The sequence below is a fragment of the Helicoverpa armigera genome, chromosome 3 (genome assembly GCF_030705265.1).
Source record: "Helicoverpa armigera isolate CAAS_96S chromosome 3, ASM3070526v1, whole genome shotgun sequence".
Lineage (NCBI taxonomy): Eukaryota > Metazoa > Arthropoda > Insecta > Lepidoptera > Noctuidae > Helicoverpa > Helicoverpa armigera.
Window position 1 is genome coordinate 6,073,748 of NC_087122.1, and position 12,762 is coordinate 6,086,509.

General features: G+C 33.5%; 1 protein-coding gene across 1 annotated transcript in view; it reads left to right on the forward strand.

The window, feature by feature from the left end:
- The window catches only part of LOC110380488 (cullin-associated NEDD8-dissociated protein 1), a 574,273-nt gene that overhangs the window by 462,190 nt on the left and 99,321 nt on the right, over nt 1–12,762 (forward strand). The gene's annotated exons all lie outside the window — the stretch shown is intronic.

Sequence of the window (12,762 nt, forward strand, 5' to 3'; positions counted from 1 at the left end):
ACGGATATACATGTTCCTCAGAAAAAAAGTACCATTTTGACGTAGAATATTCAAGTAAAAATGCAATAAACGTAATTATGTTGTATACAAAATCCTTGTTTTCAGTATCTATGTTCCGTGTTTGAATGATGTATTAAGTGTATTAGAAATGAGGAAAAATGTCGGCTTATTTGAAACAGATATAAGGTAAGTAGATAGAAGCTGTTAAGACGGGGATTAGATTAAATTAATCTTCGAAATAAGGAAATTCTTTTCCATACAGCTGTAAAAATATGAAATGAATATTAAGATGATTGTGTATGTCATAATTGCGAAAATCGTTTCGTACGTAGGTACGTGAGATTATTATTTTCAACAAAAAAAAATACGTCCTGGCTAAGAATTTTGGATTTAACGTAAAGTTGATTTTTCCATCTTCAAATCATCAATCATTTTACTTGAATTTAAATGTTTTAGATAAAAACTATTTTTATATTTTTTTCAATAGGTATATTGAATTTCACTTGTTTCTACTTTACATAAAGACAAGTTATGATACTGTAGATACCTTATTTTTTGCTAAAATGTAGTAGGTACCTGCAACATCCCAAAACCACGTCATGCATAATGCAAATATCGCGTCGTGCGTGCGTCACGCCGCGTCCCGTCGCGTCCCGTCGCGTCCCGCCGCGTCGCAGCCAGACGGTCACCGACACGCATACGCGATGAAAAGATTTGTCTCGTAAACACCTCAGCCTTTTACAAAGAATTTCATAATATTTGAAAAGGATTTTTTTGAAGCAATTTTTCATAAATGTTCTAGGAATTTTTGATTCTGCCATAGTGACTTTGGTTTCTTTATAATAGAGATTTTTAATAAAATAAAGAGGCTTTTTGCTAGAAATTGGGGATTAAAAAAGAAAATGTTAAAACCCGCTTTTCTGCTTAGTTATAATGCCCATTTTGTCAATAATCACAAACGCTAGGTCATTCCATTATTTAATGATACGTACTAAACGAGGTAACAATTCCTTATGGCGACACAGCCCCCATATAGAGTGAAGTCACGATAATTCCCGAGTTCTATTGCTTCTCGAGAAGCATAACAACCCATTTTGCTCAGTTGCCTCTTGTTAATGGGTAACAACAGCCTTTAGTTCACACACACATAATACTAGTAAATCAGGTCTGAACTTGGGTGGATCTTAGTAATGTCATCATCTTTTCACCTATCCATAAAATTAAGTTGGCAAAAGTCGGACAGACAGAGCGACTTTCGCATGAATTACAGATGAAAAAAAAAATCCTCTCCATTTCATTGGTTTAAAGACTGTCAATGAACTCTAAGGTTGAGTTACACCTTTTAACTATAACGAAATCAAAACCAGCCGTATGCTGGCCACGCATTGGTCAAATCAGCAGTTTGACTGCTGACAATTGTTCGGTTATCATTATAGTTGGTGCAACCCACTGTAAATGATTCAAACATCGCTTACAGTAGCACATTATCTGAAGATATTTGATCAAGTTAGTATCAGATCTAGTGTACCTAATCGCTTGCACGGTAAATATTTATCTAATTTGTTAATCGTTAGATAGTAGAAAACCTTGAGATTATATTAGAGCTATCAACGTCAAAGTACGATAAAACTATTCCTAAACAGTTTGTGATAAGCGTTTGAATTATGTAACAAACTATTTGTTATTACGTTTGAAACGTAATGATTCGGTTAAATACTTTTGGGTTCTTACTGCTAACTTGGATACAGTGACTTTTAACTTCAGCTCAAATAATATTGTTCAAATTAATATTGGTACTAAGATCAAGTTTAGGTCAACCGTATAGAAACTTGAATACGCGTAAGATCTTCATTGGTAACCTTTTGACGTTTGGCTAAGCGTGTGTACTTAATCAAAGTGGGGGCTTTAATCAAGGCATACAACTCTAGGCCACTCAAGTTTGACTACTGGTTAACCCGTAACATGAAGTAATTAATAAAGGATTCAGACAGGTATATTTTTTAAGTAGGCCTTCACAAGCTTTTATGAGTAGCTAGAACAGAGCCACTGTTTTATAAGATACGTCCTATGGAGAAGGAACCGGACACCGGAACCGTACACTTTGTCACTTTTATAAGAATCTATGATTGGTCTTCATGAACGTAAAAATCTTTGCCTTTAATGTTTTGTTTGTCCAGCATTTCGCAATCGTGCATTCCGACTTCATAAAAACTTATGAACAGTAACAGCAAAACCCGCTTACTTTCAGTGTGCATTATGAATATATTTGTGTTTAATTTTGTCGTGGGAAAATAAATTCATTTCGTGCTACCGTGAATCAGGAGGGTCCTTTTCCTATTTACCGCTAAGATACTGGAATTACTCTCAACGCAAAGAATTTTATGTATTTTGCTCTTTGTTACTACATACATACCTTACGATGTTTACTTCTATTCTACCAGGGTTACTTTCATGAGGGGATCAGATAGGCAGTCTCTAAATTTAATAATGTCTCCATGAAGTATTTTATACTGTCACTTAGTTACAGAGAAACCTAGTCCAACGTGTTTGGAAAAAAGCTTAGCACATGAAAATTATTATTGGTTTAATTAGACACTACATTTTACCGAATTTTTGTTTGTAAATTGATGGCACATACTTATTAGCTACGTTGCTGCAAACATATTGCTTACCTGTAGACAAACGAACATAAAATAAATAATTCACGCGACAAAACTATCGATCTAGTTACAGAGTAACATATGTACAACATGCAGTCATGTAGAACATATTCGTGCACATGACGTAACTGTTTCCCCAGTAAAGTATTGTGTTAGACATAGGGTGGATCACACGAAATAAGCCGGCGGTTTGCAAACAACGGGTATATTGTTTCTTCGTCCACAATGCTAGAATACGCTCAGGCAGCTTTAGGTTACGTTTAGACAGTTGAAACGTATAGAAAATTGTGGGAATAAGTGGATAGATTCGACTAGAGCGTTGTTTTGTTTAATTGTTTATGAGTTTTTTTTTTCTTTGAATATAGATTTTTGTGACCACTGTGCTGCTATTTTTATGAATTCAGTAATCATAATTTGAAAGTTATCAAAGAAAAGTGTCTCAATAAAAAACAGTAGAATTTTATTGGAAATCGTTTGAAAAATCATGTTGTAATAAGTATTTTTTCTAGTATGTTTTTGACTTGGATGATGTTACATAATTTAACCGCAACATGTGAGTTACAAACATCAAAATATAAACAATGCGAGAAATCCAAGTTGTATGATAATTGCATGATACTCCGTTGTTGTCTGCCCCAAACTTTCGCTGTTAGATACCTGCATACATTAACTTTTCCCAAAACAAACAGGTTTCATGAATAAACTGCAATCTATTTTATTATAGTATTCTGAATAATTGAACCTTTTTTTAAAAGGTTACAGTTCAAATTATACTCAATTATTTGTCACAAAATGTACATTGTTTTGAGCTTTACAAAGAAACATAGCTATATTTATAAAATAAAAACAGCTTTATTGCGATGCATAATTTACAAATATGTAAAGCAAAATTTAAAAACAATGAAAAATAAACAGAACTAAAAAGTTTTTGATTAAAAAGCATAATATTAGTTCGGAGCGCTGACACGTGGGTACGAAACTAACATATTTCGAAGCACTGTGCAGCATTTTAATAATTTCATTGAGAGTTCTAAATTATTTAAAGCTTTTGCACTGACTAAAACAAAACACGTCGAGTGCAACAGAATATAAATTGCTATATTATATGCAAGTTTGAAAGTACCTGTAGTGTCGCACTAAAAATATGCATGATAATATTCTACAAATATTTGAGAGTATGTAGTAACGAATTTTCTATGCATATGTTTGAATTTAATTACTTACTTTAATTTGTAATTATTAGGCCATTAACACTGCTTCAAACTAAAGTATGCACTATACATACATATATCCATCCTACTTAGTAACTAATGGTTGCTTAACTATGAATATATGTACCTATAAGTATATGAGTATGATGAGTGATGGTGTTTTAAAGTTACAGTCTTTTTTTATCGTCCCACTGCTGGGCACAGGCCTCCTCTCACACGGAGAAGGATTTAGCATTAATCACGTTTTAAAACGAATTTATAAAAAAAAAAACTTTCAAAAAAAGTTGCCGTGTTATTTAAATCCCCTAACATTATATTTTATTCACATCTAAAAAAATAATATTTGGCTATCTGGCACGAAGTAATTGCAATCATTCAATCAATCATTTATCAAATGAAACTGTAGCTGAATTGCGAATTTAGTGTTATTTTGGGTTTACAATATTTATAACAAAATCCGCCTTCAGAAGTAGGGTAAAAATTATAATTTTAATACTAAGATTTTCAATACCTTATAGATATTTTCGTATGTTATCGATATAAGAATTTTTATCAAAAAGTATAGTTAATACATAAAAATGTTATAAGAAAAATGCAGGAACATTATGACGGTAAATTCTCTTGTAATAAATGAGAAACAAAGCGAAATCTGTTTTGAAAACAATTTTAAACAATGGAAGTAGAATACTCGGAATTATTATATTAGCTTGTATGTGGGTAATTAGACTCTGCTTACATGCATTAGATATTGTGTAAGTACTCTCTGGGTCATTGACCTACCTGTTAAAATATATTAATTTGGTAGATATTCCTAATAAAAGCTACATGTATAATAAAAAAAAAAAGTTTTTATTAAGGAGACTGCAGTTTAATTGGAGAGCCCGGCCTATACTTCCTTATTATATGTTAGTGTTAACATTTATCTGTAGTATATGGATCTTATAAAAAAGTCAAATAAAAAGATTTTCCAAAAGAATATTACAAACTTGCTAATTGACTTCATGATCTACTTTCTGCCATCCACTAAGGGTAGAAATACTTAAGACATCAAACAGCTCTTGCAACTTGCAAATGCAACAACAAATCATTCCCAAACAATAGCGAGCATTTCAAAGTAAAATTCGCAACTAGTGTCCTCACGTGGCCTCAAACAACATCTTAACGTTACCAAGAAAAATAAAAGCATAGTCAAAAAAACATCAAAATCTCATTAGTTCCATTTCATGCCGCGGCGACACTGCGGAAGCTGTATAACTAATGTACAGTAATAAACAGAGACGGAGGAATGTCGTATTTCTTTTTATAACTTCTCTGTGCCATCCATTTTCTGGTTTAAAAGGTAGCTACTGAGTGGCGACGTGAAAACAGTTGGTATTACTCGATGTTAGTACTCGGACGTAAAATACTTGGCGAGTTATAGCCGTGGGAGATAGGTGCCGAATGTATTGTGTGCTGTGAGGATTGGAAACTCTTTTTGGATACCTACTACTTATTTGCTTGAGCCGTCTTGATGCAAAGCATCTGCACTAATATTAAAATTACAAAGCTAAAAAATTAGCTTGCTTTAACACACCACCTCAGGAACTGGAGGATGGATTAAAAAAAAAATACATTATTAGAAAGCCTATTCATCGACAAAGGACACTATAGGCTAATTTTAAACAACTAATTCACTGGCGTATAATTTTATTTAATTATCCAATATCTAAGCCTAGCTTGATCTAATAATGACCGTTCAACAGTTCTGATTACACAACACCTACAAGCCGACATAAAATAAAACTATATCAAATAAATAATATTAGCTTCAATTACTTCCTCAGCAAATAACTCAGAAAATACAATATTAATTTCCAAGCACCCACTCGCCAACATCATACTTGTAAGCTCCGCCTTACTAAGTCTTCTAGCAGAAAAATATATTCTTTGTTTTGTGACCACAGTGTTTAAAGGCTAAGACCTAGACGTTTTGGTGAGGTAAATGGAATTCTCTTGCTCGTCCAGTCGACTATCGTAGTTGTCTGTTTAAATTTGCACAGGCGGGGTATCGTGCGCTCCCTGCGAACTTTATACTTCTTTCGACGTAAGCCTCACTTGATTTTTATAGTGTTATTTTCTTCCTGGTGTAATAGATCTGTTATGTACCTACATAGAAGCGAATTTAAAAGAAGTACAGTATTTAACATCAACTGAAAACATTAAAATTTAACACTGCACGGGAAAGCAATCAAGAAATTCATTTTTAGAAAGTCATGCTACAAACACTCGAACAATATGGCAATAAAGAGATAGTAAACAATATCTATAAGATAACACAATCTTATGTTTGCAGAACTATTTCAAATGTGTGCCATTACCGTATTCCATTCTAAAGTTTACGACTGTCCAGAGACTAGAACCATAAAGTTTGAGAGCTTCATTACTCTTATCAAACTTTTTAATTATATTATACCTAGTTGTCTATGGTTTAACTATGGTTTTATGTCTAACCAGCACAAATATTAAATAAGAGGATTTAAAAATAAATAGCCAATCAAGCAGAGAGCATTTACTAAAATACCTAAAAATAAATAATAACAAAGGCAAGTAATTAATATTACGCAATTTCTTAACGAGACGAGAAATGTTTAATCTTTTGTCAAAGTAAGTAGTGAATTGTGATTATTTTCCTTGACTGGTTGCCGCTGAAAGAATTCCACCAGGATTAATTACCTGAAACGGCTTTGTAACTCCTTTGTCTAAACGGGGAGCATTCCTAAAGAAACCTTACAAGATTTAATTGAAATGCTTAGAGATACGATTTTTGTGGACGGACATTGGCGTGCGATGAAATTAATTATTTATCGTACTAGCTACGGCTGAGATATGTTTTAATTACATTCCAGTATGGATCATTAATTCACTTTCTTTTTAATAAGGGTTGAAGGGTATTTTTTGCGAGATGAAATATAAATAATTAAAAATAAATATAGATTTTCCGTTAATCACAAAAGCATAGTAATTTACTCGGCGTAAGGATGTAGAAATATAACATTTTACACCTATCATCACCTACCTTACTAAACATAAACTGCATGAATGCAATGCAGTATTTTATAAACATCTTAGATGTTTGTATCTTTGCGAATAGGAGGCATTTTAAAATGTAGGTCAGGTTATTTTTATTTTTACGGCTCTTCCCTGTTGCGCTAAGGGCTGAGTAATTAAACGAGGTATATATCATTGCTTTATATCTATAGGGAATTAGTTACCGAGTACAACAACCAAACATTTACTACCCAGCAATAAATCAGTAACCGTTTACATAATCAATCCCCCACTGTCCCATTACCCACGAAACTCGCGCAAATTGAGAAAAGATAAAAATTAATTACTACGCCAAAAAGAAACGTGGATCCAGCACGGCCCTAAATAAATGAGTGCTTAAAAGGAACAAATAAAAGGAAGGAAATAAAAAGAGCTGCATATTGTGGAACGTTCGCAGTCAATGGTTAACCGTAGTGTTTTACTGAGAACGAGTATTCGCCAACCATTGGAACTCAGGAGCTTCTGAATGGAAAGCGAAACAAATCCAATCAGCCGCAAACATTCCAGTTGCAACAGAAAATGTTGTTACATTTTAAAATTTCCACTTCCATTTGAAACGTCTTTAAGTAATTAATGGAGTTATTTCTAAAAGCTGTTTATTGATCCACGTTTGTTTTATTTTATTCACATTTTCAAAATAGGTCACCTACATTAGCAGTAGGTATTTTAAGGAAATCTTTTTTGTTCGATATAGATATTGTTCTGGCTCAAATTACCCACTCAACCGTTAAAACGACTACAAAAGTACAGTCACCTACTTATCGTAAAACATTTAAACAAAAGAAACTCTTTTCTATCCGGAACTGCAGCATCATAATTTTGCGAAACGGCTGTCAGTAGGTACCTACTTATTCGAGCCAGCATTACCATCGTAGGTGTGGAAGCTTAATTTATAATTTAGAGCCTTATCTCCACAATCCCATTTAGGATCTAACTATTAATTATTATCGAGCGCTCCGTGTTTCTGGCTAAGAATAGCTCATCTTCCTTGCTGTGAGAATATTATTTAAAGCAAGCACGTAGTTTAAAAAGTGACTTTTAAATGGTAGCCCTATAATAATGTAATGGTTAGTACCGTATTTCCATGCTCGCAAATAAAAGGTTTATCTTAAAGCTGGGATGTGTAAATGAAATAAGCCTTCAATTATGTATTTTGAAATATAAATATAGGTGATATCTATAAGCAGATAATATAAATTAACTCCTTGTCAGAAGCCCCTAAAGAATTTCTCATTTAATTTATTTACTAAATATATTAAATTTTACATTGATTTTCGGTCAGAATATGAAATGGAGTTACTAAGTAAGTTACGGTACGATTCCACCAATATGGTGTTGTGCGCAATGTTATTTGCATTCATTCTGTGCTACTCCCCAGTAGTGTGTACATATGTTTACTGGTCAGAATCCTCTCTTCAATTTGTTGATAAGCTAAACTTCAGTAGAAGCAAGATCAAGTTCACAAGTGACGTACGAACTGGCAAGTATTAAAATAAAAATAAACTATGTTTTCGTTTTAAAATAAATTGCACACATGTGAATGTATTTCCATTCAATTGTGCAAGCTCACAAAATTCTGTAATGGTGGAATCGTAGCTTTATAGGTTACTAATAATTCTATTCGCACCATTAGGTTCGAACTAATTGGAACTGCTTTTAATAATAATAGTAAATTCATTAGCAGCAATATAGGTTAAGTACAACGTGACCCATTTCAGCACAAAGTTTTGTATGTCTGCTAACAAGCCTCAAGAAATAAAAAGCGTCGCGTCATGTCTTTTTCGTCATTTTATACGCAGATAAAGTTTAAAATAAGGCCCATTTGGATCCCTTTAAAGTTGTGAAAAGTTTCTTGTAGGAGCGCTCGCGGGCGATACCGGTGCAAATTTAAAGTATGTATTACTAGCGCCGCAAACCGTGAGCGGGGCGTGCTTGTGTTTTTTTATGAGCAAAATATTTATGGGAAATATGCTACTATTTTCTTTTATAACTAGACTATTTAGTAAAATGCATGCTCTTATAAAGCATTAAAGGCAAGCGAGAATATTATTTTTTTTTTTTTGTTATATTCGAAGCCCGTGATGGGAGTTGTTTCATAAATAAACGCAACCGAGAAAATTGGATACCTTTAACCAGTATTTGAGATTTATGAAAACATATTAACATATTGATCTTTCCATTCTTTATAAGATATTACTGTACCTATTTGCGATTGTACTAGTACCTATGACTAGCAATCGAAACACAAAAAAGTGTGAAAACAACAAAATAAAGAAGTAAAAAAATAAATAAATGAGTATCAATAATAATCCTAGTCCTTAAAACTAGATAAATGTAGAATTAAAAGAGTACAAAAAACCCATTTTACAGTTTACAAGAAAATACAATGACCTAACATTTATGGAGCGTTCCACAACGTTATTGCAACTGGTAGCAACTGCTAGTTACGCTATAAGGCGTCAGCAACGCTCGGGCGATAACTAGTGGATTTATTTAAATCGCCCATTGACGTTACGCGTTTACACAGGGAATTATAGATTGCCACTGTTCTGTTTCAGTCGTGTTTGCCAGTTTTTTTGCGTCATAAAGTGCGCACAGAACATTTTGTTTAATGCAGTATCTTTTTTTATATATAATATATGTATTTAAATGCTGCAGAGAATTATTTAACTTTTTTGACTAGGGGCGTGTGTTATTGACATATCGTTATACCGAATTTATATAAAGGCCGGTTTACACTTTGCGAAGTGTGAAGTGATAAGTGTTAAGCGTTAACTTTACGCGATAAGTCTCAAGTGTTAAGTAGTCTTTTCCATCTCCGTTTACACAGTGTTTAGGAAGAAGCTCATAGTGGTACTGTCCGTTGTGCATAGTGTCTCTAGAAATGGAAGATGAACAGCGCCTAATATTGAGACAAATAATTAAGGAGATTGTATCTGTTGTGGTATCTGATATAGAAAATGAACTCAATTTTGAAATCAATAGGCCTAAGAGATTATGGCAAAGAAAATGGATTACCAGACGTTCTCAGTATGGAGCCAGCAATAAACTTTTTGAAGAAATTGCTAAGGAAGATCCTGCTGAATTTACACACTGATTAGTACAGGCAAATTGCGAGAGAGGGTAGTAGAATAGTTGAGAGGGGGTAGTTACTTAACAACAAAAATAGACCTTGATTCTATTCACTCGCACTAATCAATAAGTACTAATCGCACGTATCACTTAACACTAATCACTTTACGCTTCCGTTCACACCTTGATTACTAAACACCTGCACTAATCACCTGCAGTGTTAACTTAACAAAGTGTAAACCGGGCATAAGTTAAGATTTTAGCGAATTTTAAAGGAACGCTGTAGTTTTACACCTTCTGCATACTTACTGTTTTTAGAACACATAAAATAATGAATAAATGTAAACACAATTGGTAATTTTATTTTGAATCCCTAAGTAAAATTAGTATAATTAGGCCCTTGAATTTCAACTTATGATCATAAAATATAAATGTAGACATGATATTATTTTATTACGTTTTAATCTTAAAATATGCAATATATTGAGTGCTACAATAAAATATTTAGTACCCATTAAGGTCGATGACCTCACAAAGTGCAAAATTTCAATTGCATTGAAACGCGCATAAAATTACACTAATGATTAGTTCACATTACCTAACTCGTTATTTGTGTATATTTGCATTTAAAACATCATAATTTTAGACCTAAAATTAAATCAAATGGATAACACACTTACGCTTCCGATGTTTTTTAAATAGGTATTGCTCTTTATACTCATTTACTTACCGAATAATGTAGCTTTTTGAAAAAGTTATGGCTAAAGGTAATGCCCTTCTATTAGGTCTAGAAAAATAAAATAAATGATAAATTCACACCTTTGCACGCGATATAATTTTTTATCTTTTTCAATATATTGCCATCAATATGATTAACTGTAAAACAATAATCGAATCAGTACCCGAAAAAGAAACATTGTACAAAAATGATCAACACGAAGAGCTCATTAAGCTTTTTAATTAAATTCTACGTCCATATGACGCGGTGCACGGTACCTACGTACATAGGTAAGTGAATTTGCCTGACAGACTGTGTCAGGCCCAGGATAATACACAGACGTGTGTTGAAATACTGGATGCGTAGAACAACGTGTATGGGTGGTGAGGGGAAAATGGTGCAGAGTTTTGCGTTAGAAGTGGAATAGTGTTGATAATATGATAGAAGCTTAGAAGAAGCAAAATTTAAGATAATCTAACTATCCTCAACCAAAAACAACTGTAATTAATAGTAGTTTTGAACCTTAGAAGTAATTAGTTGTACGCGTTAAAATTGGTGACATTAGAGTACTGAACTGCTTAAGCAGGTACCATTGTACCTAGGTAGGTACCAAATAAAATTAAGTAAGTATTTATTTGATGTTTTTTATGACTTATACACTTATGGAACCTATTTTTGAGAAAAATGTATTTGTATTTTTGCAATGTTGACTATTTCGCGTTATGACTTGTAATAATAGCGTAAGTATTGCGTAAAAAATAGGTATAGTTTGCAATTGGTTAATTTTCTTTATAAAATATCGATAAAATGTATGCAACAGTAATCAAACTATGTAAATCACTCTTTTACGATAGTATACACTTTCATCGATCCTCGTTACTCACGATAATGGAACGGACATAAAACAACAATCAAATGCTAAACAAAAGACGAGGTAATTGGTTTTCTGTACAAACCTATGTAGTGCACATTCGCTGTTCCCGCACAGAAACGACGTGGCGAGCTCATAAAACCTTATCTGTACCCTTCGGGGAGCGTTCACACTGATTTTGCTACTTGCTACTCTCCCGGGATATTGGGCGAGTAATTTTTTTGCTTTGACACCAGCTTTTAGTGCGTTGGATAAATAGTTGGACGGTCCTCGAATGATGGGCATGTGTGTCCCAGCAGTTAGTTAAAGGTTTTTGGACCCTACGGAGAATAAGACGCCAGATAATTTGACAACCAAAGTGAGTTTGAGTTTGAAAGTTTGAAGCCAGAAACCAGTCTGCCCGAGCTCTGTCAGAATGCCAGGATGCAGAAAGTATAAACAAGATATACATGTATCTATACTAATCTCCTATGTGTGGACCTATGTGTATAAATATGTAAAACATATAAAAATGCATTGCTCACAAGCAACGCGTTAGATAGTTCATTTATGGAAAAAAGCTATAGCTATAGTTCCCATTGAACTAAGATGACGTCACTGGCGGAAGCATAAGCATATAGGAAAATTACATGGAAATGATAAGGTGTGCGAATGTGCAGATCCAAACACTTATAAGACCAATATGATTTCTCATCATCATTCCAGGGCTCAAAAAATATAGCACATAAAGGAGTATACATATTATAAGGAAGTACTTAGGGTAACACATGCGGGTGTACATAAGAGAGCATATAAGAGATGTACAACAATACAACAATTGAATAAAATGTTAGCTATCGTTCTACTTTACGAACAGTGGAAAACGACCTATCTGCGACAGCTACGCTAACTGAGAAATCTTCCGTTCCTTCTTGTCGCATCTCGATCTCTAACAAATGTAGATGGAACCTCAACCTGCCAGTCTCAAATTTATCAGTAGACCGTAAAAGAAGTGTGACGTGACAGGTAAATTAGGGTAGTTGGCACTGCCCAGTACGGTAGATCCGCCACTACATCGTACATCACCTTACAGTGGAACAGAATAGTTAATATTTTTATTTTTTCTAGAAATATCTTCTGTTTTTTAGAAACTACAAAATGAGA